Consider the following 13,659-nt stretch of genomic DNA (forward strand, 5'->3'; position numbering starts at 1 on the left):
CTCCTCTGAAAAAACTGTCCAAATCCTTTGCTGTTTCTGACAGAATTGCAGTATCATTGGCAAACCACAAAGTTTTTATTTCTTCTCTCTATTTTGTGTTAGCTCATCCTTTCTGAATTTCTCCTTCTTTCCGTCACAGCTTGCTCACTGTACAGAGACTGTACTTAGAGATAGGCTACTACCCTGTCTGACTCCCTTCTCAAGCAGTGCTTCCCTCTCATTCCTCTCAACTCTTTATAAGGGCCACCTGGTTTCTCTACAGTTTGCAAATAAATTTGTGCTCCCTGAAGTTTATGCCTGATACCTTGCAAAATTTAAAGAGTGCATTCCATTCAAAATTGTCAAAAGCTTTATCCAAATCTACAATACTGTAAACATAGGTTTTCCTTCCCTTAACCCATCTTCCAAGAGAAGTCGTAGGGTCAGTATTGCCATGAGTGTTCTACCATTTCTTCGAAACCCAAACTGATTGTCCCCTAGGTCGACTTCTACCAGTTTTCCTATTTTGCTGTAAGTAATTCGTGTCAGTATTTTAGGGCATTGTTCCAGCATAAATCTTTTATTGCTTTGTCAGACTCTCCTTTCCTTTCTTTTTGGAGCATCATATTTCTGTATCTCTTCTTCATCTATGCCCTCCTCCCTTTCCATAATATTGCCTTCGAGCCCAGTTCCTTTTTATAGCCCCTCTATATAGTCCTTTCACCTTTCAGCTTTCCCTTCTTTGCTTAGTACTTGTTTTCCATCTGAGCTTTCCTTTCAATGTAATTTTGTAGATGTTTGTCTAATTTTTCACCTGCTGCATTTGCTCCATTTTTATGTTTTATCTTTTCATTAATTAAATTAAATATATTCTGTGATACCAAGGGGTTTCTACTAGGCCTTGTCTGTTTACAAATTTGATCCTTTGTTGCCTTCACTATTTCATCTCATATAGCTGCCCATTCATCTTCTGCAGTATTCCTTTCACGTTTTCGAGTCATTTGTTGCCTAATGCTCCATCTGAAACTCTCAACAACCTCTCATTCTTTCAACTTATCTAGATCCCATCTCCGTAATTTCCTACCTTTTTTGCAGATTCTTTGGATTTAATCTAGAGTTCACAACCAGTAAATTATGGTCAGGGACCATATCTGCTGATGGAAGTGCTTCACAGTTTAAAATCTCAGTTTCAAATCTCTGTTTTACTATTACAGACTCAGGTGACAAAAGTCATGGAATAGTGATATGCACATATACAGTTGGTGGTAGTATCGCACACAGTGGAAATTAACATATTTTGAATGCGAAATGGTAGTTAAAGCTACATGCAATGGACATTCCATTTTAGAAATCATTAGAGAATTCAGTGTTCCGAGATCCAAATTATCAAGAGCGTGCTGAAAATACCAGATTTTAGGCATTACGTCACACCACAGACAACATAGTAGCTGATTACCTCCTCTTAATGACTGAGAGCAATGGCATTCTCATAGAGTTGTCAGTGCTGACAAGCAACACTGCATGAAACAACTGCAGAAATCAATGTGGGAGGTATGATGAACGTATCTGTTAGGACAGTGTAGCAAAATTTGGCATTAATGGGTTATGGCAACAGAGGACCAATGTGAGTGCCTTTGCTAACACCATGACATTATTGCCTGCAGTGTGTCGCCTGGCCTCATGATCATGTTGGTTGGACCCTAAATGATGAGAAAACCATGGCCTGGTCAGATGACACCTGATTTCAGTTGGTAAGAGCTGATGGTAGGGTTCGAGTGTGGATAAGACCCCATGAAGCCATGGACCCAAGTTGTCAACAAGGCATTGTACAAGCTGTTGGTGGCTCTGTAATGGTGTATGAGCTGTGTTTACCTGGAGTGGACTGGGTCCTCTGGTCCAGCGGGAACCAGTCATTGACTGAAAATGGTTACGTTCGGCTACTGGGAGACCATTTGCACCCACCCACTCATGGACTCCACATTCCCAAACAACAATGGAATTTTCATAGATGACAATGCACCATGTCACTGGGCAACAACAGTTTGCGATTGGTTTGAAAAACATTCTGGACAAATTGAGAAAATGATTTGACCAACCAGATTGCCCTACATGAATGCCATCGAACATATATGAGACATAATTGAGAGGCCAGTTCATGCACAAAATCCTGCACCAGCAACAATTTTGCAAATATGGACAACTGTAGAAGCAGCATGGATCAATATTTCTGCAGGGGACTTCCAATTTGTTGAGTCCATGCCACATTGAGCTGCTGTCCTATGCCAGGCAAAAGGAGGTCCAACAATATATTAGGAGGTATCCCATGACTTTTGTCACCTCAGTGTAAAACCAGTCTGAAACCTTTCACTGTCTACACGTCTCTTGCACATATATCACCTTCTTTCATGATTCTTGGCCAAAGCTGTGGGAAAATTACACTTTGTGCTAAATACTATCAGGCAGCTTCCTCTTTCACTCTTTTCCCCCAAGTACATACATATTCTCTTGCTGTTTTATAGTTCTCTTCCTACTGCCCAATTCCAGTCACCCATCACAGTTAAGCTTACTATCCCATTACTATCTGCATAATTTCATTTATCTCTTCTTAGTTTCTTTAAATCTATTCATCATCTGCAGAGCTAGTTGGCATATAAATTTCTACTACTGTGGTAGGTGTTGGCTTTGTGTCTATTTGGGTACAATAATGCATTCACTATACTGCTCATCGTAGCTTATCTGCATTTCTGTTCTCTTATTCATTATTAGATGTACTCCTGCATTACCTGTATTTGATTTTGTAGCTACAACCCTGTTCTCATCTGACCAGAAGTCCTGTTCATCCAGCCATTGAACTTCATTAATCCCCATTCTATCAAACTTCAAACTATCCACCTATCGATTTCCCTTTTCAATTATACTAACTCTGAATCATGAAAGACTTAATTTTTGATGATGAAACTGGAAAAAAAGTGCAATTTTTGATATGTGTTCAGAAGCAAACCCTAACAACATTATATCCCTGGGAAGAGTTTTTCCAAAGTGGAGATATGTAAATATTAGGTAAGCATATATATATCTTTATTTATTGTAAGAATTACACTTTAATACATTGTACTATTTTATGTAAATTTTATTCACAAAATGTTTTCTAAATTTAAATCTGATGTTATCTGCACACCGTACTGAGCATGCACTGTATTATGGTTTTTATGTGTGTGTATTGCTGGATTAAGTGAATCTTCTATAACCATCTTTCATTTTCATACAATTATGTAAGGCACAGATGACCGCGTGTTTTCTGTTTATTGTAGGGAAAATTCTGCAAGAATATAAATAATGAATAATGTAGGAGTAAGGGAGTAACTTCCCCCCCCCTCCCCCCTCACACACACACACACACACACACACACACACACACACCTTTGTAGTTACACACACAATGCCGAGATTGATTTTCATAATTTATTAAATTTAATTCCAAATGCCAAGTGACTCCCCCCCCACTATTGTTTTATCAGTCCTTACTATTTCAAAAGCATCATCAGCAACATATGGAAGTTGTTCATTTTTTGTTAGGCATCAGAAATACTCAACATAGATTTTTTTTTTTTAAATTCCTGAGTCTTTGTTTTCTCTGAGCATCAAGAGCCACACAAATAAAATCATACAATGTCATAAACCAGAAAGTAAATTAGTATTTATAACTGGAATATTTGACCCTGTGTTAATCACATGTGCTCTGATACAGATAAGAATGTCATATTTGTCAAATATATTAGAAATTTACATACTTCTTTTCTTAACTGGGTTTATTGATGACAACTTTTTTCATTTGCTTTCACATTACTTGATATCTTTAGCAAATTATTCCATACAAAGGTAATTTCCCAATCTTCAAACCACATGAAAGGTATCCGTGAGAAGGAACAAGAAGCACTTAATACTTGGTAGTGATATTCTTTCCGTATTGACATAACAAAAGGAATCTGAAATCAGGCTTGGAGCCTGTACATGAAAACCAAAATTAACCTTCAGCAGAGCAACATGTAAGTCAACCAGTAATGGAAAAATTATCTTATAGTAACTGAGATGTCCCTCAGTGGAACTGCCTCTGGCCAAAGTACAAACCTGTCAATCATTTTTGAATGTTGGGCTCCATAAGGTTCCCTTTCTGTGCAGCAACCATGGAATATAAAATTATAAAGAATGTAGCAACAAGTTGCAGAAAAATAATTTATTTATCTTGTTGCAAATCGATTTCGAGTGGTATCAGTCATTATCAATGCAAGGACAGTACTTCTACTTGTGGCATGTATCGGTTAGAAAAATGCACCAATGATGACTGATATCAGTCGAAATCGATTTGCAACAAGATAAATAAATTATGTTTCCGCGACTGGTTGCTACATCCTTTATAATTTTACTGTCAATCATTGTTAATAGATAGGTGAAGTCTTGAGAAGAAGGTAATGGTCCCACTAGAACAATGTGTATCTGCGAGAAGTGACTGTCAGTTTCACGGAAAGTTTCAAAAGCACTGGTTGTCTGTTTTGATATTTTTGCTTATTGACAATGAACTCATTTTAGTCCCTAGGACTATATCATGTTTCGGTGAAAGCCAAATGAAATGTTGTCGAATCAAGTCCACTATAACATTGATGCCACGGTGAAACACGTCATGTAGTGCATGGAAGACTTTTTGACAATACAATGCAGGAACATGCAGCCTCAGTTTACTTGTAGAATTATCACAAAGTAGTTGTCATCCATCAATATTTTTACAAATTCTGTGGAACAGGAGTCTGAATTCTTCACTTTTTGTCAGTTTTGGGTCACTGCTTTGTGTCTTTGCAACACCTTCATATGAAATGTTGGCAGGCAATGTGATGTCTGTAGCTCAGGAACATGTATCAGCAAGCATATTCTCTCCTCCAGGAGAATATTATTAACATTTTTATGCATTTGAGATATGATTACAAACAATTTTGGCACACTGAAAATCTGTGATCGGGACAAACATGTTTTGAGCATTTTTCACACACTATTTTGGTTTTCTTGTCCACATTTCTTGAACACATGTGGCACCTTGCTTTCCTCATGGGTTCTGGCTCTGAAGATGTTGAGGCAGGAGGAGTACTACCAAGTTTAACAACAACGTCTCTCAGTTCACGAGAAGGGGGCAGGATATCTCATCCTTGTGTATGGGGTTAAACTAAATCCATTCCAAGCCTCTGTAGCAATTCTTTTTAAATCATCAGTTTGATCAAGTTGTTTGGTGCACTGAAGTAAAACAGCAGCATTGACTCCTACTATGTTTAAAATGGCATAAAATACAGACATTGGCCACATGCATGTTCGCCTTGATACTGAATACTTGGCGCAAATTTGGTCCAGTGCATCCACTCTTCCTTTTGTGGCATTGCAATCAATGATCATTTCAGGTTTTCTCTTTTGAGTACTGAATTTTCTGATCATAGTGCATAGATGAAAGCAACACAAAGCTCGACCTTTCTGAGAGATGTAAGAACAAATTGTATTTCCTTCATTATGCCCAAATAATGAAGATTCTACTGGCCTCTTTCTGTTTGGTTTGAATTCTTCTGGGATCTGCAGTTTATTTAGCTTTAGAGTGCCTAAGACAGTCAACTTTTTGGCTTCCAGTTGATCACAGAGTTCAAGTGACATGAACCAATTGTCTACTGTCACATTTCTATTGCTTCCCTCAATTAGTGTTATTAATTTCAAAACACCCTGTGTTGGAATTGATAATATACTTTTATGTGTCCCTTTGCCTGTGTAGACAAATGGCATTGCATGAATAGAATGTTTGTGAATCACAAAGGCACATAACTTTGAGGCCGTATTTGGCTGGCTTCTTAGGCATATACATGCGAAATTTGCACCTACCGTGAAAGGGTACTAACATATAACCGATTTCACATTTGCTCCTGGAGTATAATACTTTTGGCATTTGTCTATAAAGAGTTCCCAGACATCTCTAATAGCTGTAAGTATGTCATCAGCCTTCCTAGCATCTCTTGTAGTAGCACAGTCAAAACGCAAACAAGACAAAATGAATAAAAATCTGTGAACACTCATAGTGGCTCAAAACACATCACAACCAATTCCATCATTAGCAAAAAGTCCAACAACATCTTTGTAATTAGATTTCATTATGCCAGGAAAAATGAAGCAGATCTAGAAATGCTCTCAGTTGTATTATATCTAGTGGCTTTATGAATGCTGGTTGAGGAGCTCTGTATTTGTTTGACATGTGTATCTTGACGTTTATACTGGTGAGTAATAAATCTTCAGTAATGAACAATTCCCAGGCAGATAATATGTCAGCTGAATCAAGCGTTTTTGCTTCACGTCTAGCGCCTGGAAGGCGACTAACTATATTGTGAGCATGGTTACAAGTTGTAGGAGGAGCTTCTTTTGACCACTTGTAGCACTCCTTTTTTCCAAAAAAATATTTGTCAGTGCAAGGCCTAATACGTGCCTCTTCACAACTACTTTCTGATGTAACTTCAGAGGTGGAATCACAATCACTTAGTATAAATTCAACCTCATCTGCTGTACTCTCCTCATCAGATTGCAAAAATGCAGGATCATTCACTATTCTTTCCGACTCGTCATCTGTTAATGATTGCAAAGCGATTTAGAAAAGATTGCTGTATGGTGTGGCAGGTGGCAGTTGGCGCTAAATAACGAAAAGTGTGAGGTGATCCTCATGAGTTCCAAAAGAAATCCGTTGGAATTTGATTACTCGATAAATAGTACAATTCTCAAGGCTGTCAATTCAACTAAGTACCTGGGTCTTAAAATTACGAACAACTTCAGTTGGAACGACCACATAGATAATATTGCGGGGAAGGCGAGCCAAAGGTTGCGTTTCATTGGCAGGACACTTAGAAGATGCAACAAGTCCACTAAAGAGACAGCTTACACTACACTCGTTCATCCTCTGTTAGAATATTGCTGCGCGGTGTGGGATCCTTACCAGGTGGCATTGACGGAGTACATCGAAAGGGTGCAAAAAAGGGCAGCTTGTTTTGTATTATCACGTAATAGGGGAGAGAGTGTGGCAGATATGATACGCGAATTGGGATGGAAGTCATTACAGCAAAGACGTTTTTCGTCACGGCGAGATCTATTTACGAAATTTCAGTCACCAACTTTCTCTTCCGAATGCGAAAATATTTTGTTGAGCCCAACCTACATAGGTAGGAATGATCATCAAAATAAAATAAGAGAAATCAGAGCTCGAACAGAATGGTTTAGGTGTTCGTTTTTCCCGCGTGCTGTTCGGGAGTGGAGTGGCAGAGAGATAGTATGATTGTGGTTCGATGAACCCTCTGCTAAGCACTTAAATGTGAATTGCAGAGTAGTCATGTAGATGTAGATGTAGATACCAATCTGAAAAATAATGCATACGTACTCACATAACCGTAAAAATTGATGTTATCATTGAAATTTTGCTCTTTTCGAAGTACTCTAAGACTTCAGATGTGTAAGAAACTAATTCAGATAATGAAAAACAACTTATGTTAATGCTATGGTGGGGTATTCTGAGAGCTCTTTGTCTGTATCTCACAAAATATTACCGGAAACACTGCATCCAACACTCCATGTTAAACGGCATCACTTCACTGAGGACTACCAAGAACACAGATGCCATCTGTTGTTCCGTTCACATACTATGTATTGTATTCATATCGCCTGGGGTTCTCCAGGACCCCACTAGAGCAGTTAAGGGTTAAAATAATGCAAAGTCTTGACTAAACACAGGCAATTTTTCAGAGGACTACTGACCCTTCACCTGTATGTGAAGTGCTGATGCTGCGCTATGTAATTCCAATTCTTTGGTGAATGATTTAATTTATTGTAAACAATCTGACAAAGATACAAAAAGGAAGAAGAAAAAAAACAGCAGCAGATACAAACACAAACAGAACGGGAGACATTCTAACTGTATTAGAGGTTGCTATATCTGGCAGTGCACAGCTTTTGAAGAAACAAGACTGTTCAAAGATTAAGTAGGGAAGTTACCCCTACACAGTAAGCCAATAAAGAACCAACAGGATAGGGGGATAAAGATAATGAAACTGTCATTTAATTTCTGGGTAGTCTTATTTCCCTAAAGCCTTTCCTCTTTTATGCAAGCAAGACACTGGACTCACAATCAGGATGATGGCGGTTCAAATCTCCATCCGGCCATTTAGATTTAAGTTTTCCACAATCTTCCTAACTTGCTTAAGGCATATTCCAGGATGATTCGTTTGAAAGGGTGTGGCCAATTTCCTTCTTCAATCCAAGCTTGAGCTCCATCTCTATAATGACCTTCTGATTGAGGAGACATTAAACTCTAATACTCCTTCCTTTTCCCTTTTGAAAGATGAATGGGATATAAAATTTGTACCACATATTTGTTTACCTTTGGTGACACACAATAAACAGACGATTTATTGCTGATTTTGGTAATAGCTAGGTACAATATCACTTCAACAGGGCTACATTCAGGATAATTCTCATTTATTGTTCAGTGTCAGTTGCACATTTTTAATCAGACGACATTTTGATCATTCAAGATCATCTTCAGATCTAAAATAAAGTAAAACTAAATATGTACCATCTAGTATTTTACAATAATAACAACAACAACAAAAAAAGAATTATACATAAATGTAGAATTTACCTAAGTAGTTGTCAGCAACCAGTCTTGCTTATTCAGAACCTCATATCAGAGTACAACGTTTTGCAACTGTGGTCAGTGTTTTAAATAGTTATATCTTGGAGATAGGGGAGGGGGGAGGGAGTTGGAAGGGAAAATGGAGTGAGGGTGATTGGGAGAGGGGAAAGAAGCAAGGAGGGGGTGATGGGGATGTCATGAGTTTAACAAAGAGTCTTGCTAAAATTATGGAAGGTATTATTATGGAAACATTCTCATTACAATACTAATAGTGTAGAATAATGGGTATGTAAAATGTAAACAGTGTTAAATTATAAAATGGAATGAGGGTGATTGAGAGTGGGGAAAGAAAACAAGGGTGTGTGGAGGGAGGGGTAGTTGCAGGGATGCTGTGGGTTTAACAAGAGACGGACGGTCTTATACTAAAATTACAAAAAGGCATTTATGTAACAAAACTTCTATTAAAATACCAGAAGTGAAGACCAGTGGATGAGTAAAACTATAAAAGAGGATAAAATAGTATATTATAAAAGTGGAAAGAAAGTAGCTAAAATTGAATTAGTGTCTTAAAATATTAAAAGTGTGAAGCTTTGAAAGTATAGAACCATAATGTCTTACTCTGAAAGTATAAAAGATAAAAATATTACAAGTATAGGCCTAGAACAATGGATGTATAAATAGTGAAAGCTATAAAGATCATAAAACTGCAGAAGTGGAATTATGTAGCGGACACAGAACTGCATGAAGTGTCATTAAATATATATATTTTTTTAATGTTGAAAGTATAAAACTGTAAAAACTATAAAACAATACATTGTAAAAGGGAAACTATGCAGCAATTAAAGTTACAGGGAACAAGGTGTGACAGTTATGGTTAAATGCATTTGCTTCTGCTGGGTGGTGTTGTACAGTGCGGAGCTTTTTGCAGTATGTACAGAAGCCAGTCTGCACACCAGCCTGCTGCTAGGACAGTGTGTACATCTACATCTACATCTACATCCATACTCCACAATCCACCATATGGTGTGTGGCGGAGGGCACCTCGTACCACAACTAGTAGCTTCTCTCCCTGTTCCACCCCCAAACAGAACGAGGGAAAAATGACTGCCTATATGCCTCAAGACATTGTAAGTTGATCCACTGCTGCTGTCTCTTCTTGGTGAGTGAGACTGTAATGATACATGTGCTGCAGCAAGGTGGAAGAGATCTTCAAAGCATTTTTTAAAAAATGCACTTTTAATAATGTGAGTTTTTACACAATTATACCTTCTATAATTTTAGCAAGACCTGTCTTGCTAATCTCATGACATCCCCTCCCTGCTTCTTTTCCCATCCCCCAATCATTCTCACTCCATTTTCCCCTTCCACCTTCCCCCACCCCCTTCCCCTACTCCAACATACACCTATTTAAAACAGTTGCAAAACTCAATACTATGATATGAGGTTCTAAACAGACAAGATGGGTTGCTGACACAACTATGAGGGTTGTACCAAAAGTAAGGTTCCCATATTTTTTACAAATAGAAAACATTGTTTACTGTTATTAATTTATACATTGTTGAAAATCTTACACTTCTGTCTATATTTCAACATAGTCTCCATTTTTTCAACACATTTTTGAAGATGGTGCTCCAGCTTTTGTATTCCTAAGTCGAAGAAGTCTCCCACCAACCTGTTCAGGAAGCGTGTGACCTCTGCTTGGACTTCATCATTGCTTTTGAAGCATTTTCCACCTAAGTGTTCCTTTAGCTTGGAGAAGAGGTGATAATCGCTGGGGGCTAAGTCTGGGCTGTACGGGGGATGGGGCATAACAGTCAACTCAAATTTCTTCAGAAGCTCCTGTGTTTGACGAGCGATGTGGGGTCGAGGATTGTTGTGAAGAAGCGCTACTCCCTCCTTCATTTGTCCTCTCCAGCAATTCTGGATTGCTCACCGGAGTTTGGTCAGTGTTTCACAATATCTGTCAGAGTTTATTGTTGTCCCAGGTTGCATGAAATCGATGAGGAGTACCCCCTTCCAATGTCAAAACACAGTCGCCATAACCTTTCCTGCCGACTGCGTTTGTCTGAATTTCTTCGGTGGTGGTGAACCAGAGTGACACCACTGACGAGATTGTTGTTTTGTTTGGGGGGTATAATGAAACACCCACATTTCACCTCCCATGACGATAGAGTCAACAACTTTTCCTTGTTGTCTCCCCCCCTCACACTGTTGAAGAAACTTGCGAGCACAGTTAAGGTGTTTCTACTTGTGTACATCAGTCAGTATCTGGGGGACCCAGCAAGCACACACCTTGCGATAACCTAATTTTCTGTTAAAGTTCTTTCAATTGTGCCATGGGAAGCTTCAGGAATGCATTCAACGAGTTCACAGACAGTGACCCTCTGATCTTTAAGCAGCTCACTGTTGATCTTCTGGAGAATCACATCCAAAATTGGCTGTCTTCCACTCCGTTCTTCATCTTGAGCTTCCATGCAACCCTCAGCGAAAGCCCTGCACCATTTGCGAACATGCTGAACAGACATGTGCTCTTCGCCATAAACCTCAGTCAGTTGCTGATGAATCTCCATGGGTGATAATTTCCTTGCGTGCAGAAACCAGATTACTGCTCAAACCTCACACTTGGCGAGAGCAGCGATCAACACTTCCATCTCTGACGGCTGCCAAGTCAACACTGAGCAACATAGCGAATTGCGGACAGGCGGGCTCGAGAGTGAGGGAACCACTGCGCATGGCACTGTTGTCAGATTTAGCCTAGTACCTTCCCTCGAAGCTGTAGCACATTGGGAACCTTACTTTTGGTACAACCTTTGTACTTAGCTAAATTCCACATTTATGTAAAGTTCCTTTTTCCCACTTATTGTAAAATATTAGATGTTACATGTTTAGTTTTACTTTGTTTTATATATGAAGATGATCCTGAGTGATTGAAACAAGTCATCTAATTAAAAATGTGCAACTGAAACTGAACAATAAATGAGAATTATCTTAAATATCAGTAAAGTTGCTGAGCCACTCGGGATGAATATGTTGCCTACAGTGAAGCATATCCTCCGTGTGGTACCATTGGTTAAGTATCTATAAGAAGTATGAGGAAAACATGGTAAATAAAAAGTGGAGCATATTTATTACAAACACCTTTGATACATAAATGTTGCATGAATAAAGCATATCCTGTGTTATATATGTTCTTCATTCACATTTGTAAAGTTTTCTCCATAAAATCATGTAAAGACAAATTTTAGGGCTTATAAATTGTGGTATACATACACTGTTTCACTTTTGGTAGTGACCACTGGATAATAACAGATAATGAAATGAACTTAGTTTGCAAATACCTGCCACCAACATGCCGAGTGATGTGGCTAAGCCTATACATCTTACCTGAGACGATTCTATTTCAAATCATGGTAGATATATCTCAAATCAAATTTTCCGTGTTTTCTGTAGATGTTTCAACATAAATCTTAAGATGATGATATATGCCACGTTCCCTACTGATTCTGTTTTTGACACTTATATTTGAATGTATGTGTCTTAGCTAATGAACTTACTGCTAACTTACTGTTAAATTCAGAGTAGACAAGTAGATAATAAAAATACTTTCAGAAGTACACAGCACCTAAAAATGGCTCCTTTAAACTGTGTCCCATGAGAAAAATGTACATGGAAGTTTCCCAGGGACATCAAATTGCAATATGCATGGCTTCTAGATTTATAATACAACATGAGAGTTCTAGCTAACTTATGTACATAGTACATATGGTGGGAATTTTATAATGCCAATCCCCAATTTGTGTTTTTAAGATTTAGTTTACCTGGACCTAGTACATGCAACTTTAGTCGCTGGCTCAGTAAGTCTGTCTCTTATTTCATGGTTGCCTCAGTCAGCTACTAGAAATGCTTTGACTAATGAAGTTGTAAATGTAGGATTATAGGCTTCCATGGGCTCAGGATAAACAAGAATAAGGTTATTTGGAAATAACAAAGGTGACTCTTTAGAAGCAAATCACATATTTCATTCAGTGCTGCAGGTGACAACGTACAGATTATGTATTTGGAATTGTGTAAGTATGCTAGTTTCTAGTATCATACTGAATAATGGTATGTAATGGTGGTATTTGATGCCATTGCATTTGTTACACCAAACCACGCATACTTTCAATAGATACAGAAATATCAAGGAAGCTTTTAGAGCCTGAAGTTGTACCACTCACAGAGCTATATTCCAAAAGTACAATACTTGTCCACAAGTTGCAAGGACTGTTCAACACATCTGCTCTGCATGGCAAATATTGTATTTTTCCCTATCTGTAATGTCATTCAGTTGCAAACATAGTAAAATTTGCAGCTCAGAGTAAAGCTGCCTGGAATGACGTCCCATTGGCATGCATTTGAAGCACTCGCATCTTATTTCTGTTTGATAGCACCACCAAAACTAGATTTTTCATTCATAATCATTTCATTGCTCTGTACATTTAATTGTTTGTTTGCATCCCTGTAGGACACAATACATTAATGAAATTAATAGCTGTCAAGGTAAAGCACGTCAACTTCTATAACACTTGGCATTCTTATTTGGGCTCTGTCTGGATAGAATTTTGTTTCCCTTACTCATCATAGGACATATTCCTCTTAACAACAAAATAAAATCATCCCAGTAAAGATATTCTGTAATAGAACCCTTTTGTTTCAATAAATTTAAATAAATATTTTATGCTTTGCTACCATCCTTCTCAGACTGCATATGCTAAATGAGCTCCACACAATAAATGAATTGCACAAGGAGCAAGCAGGTCATTCTGAGCTGTGTAATATAATAAAGTCATGTTTGTTCTTATATTCTCATAATATAAGTCCGTTTTACCTGCATCAAATTTTGACTCTGTATCTGAAAAACCAATATAGTGACAGTAATATGGACATGGCATATTGAGTCAAAACAGGCAACATATGATAAATTACGGGTACAGGTATGCAAGTGGAAG

This window comes from Schistocerca serialis, chromosome 3, assembly GCF_023864345.2.
Source record: "Schistocerca serialis cubense isolate TAMUIC-IGC-003099 chromosome 3, iqSchSeri2.2, whole genome shotgun sequence".
In the NCBI taxonomy this organism is placed as follows: domain Eukaryota; kingdom Metazoa; phylum Arthropoda; class Insecta; order Orthoptera; family Acrididae; genus Schistocerca; species Schistocerca serialis.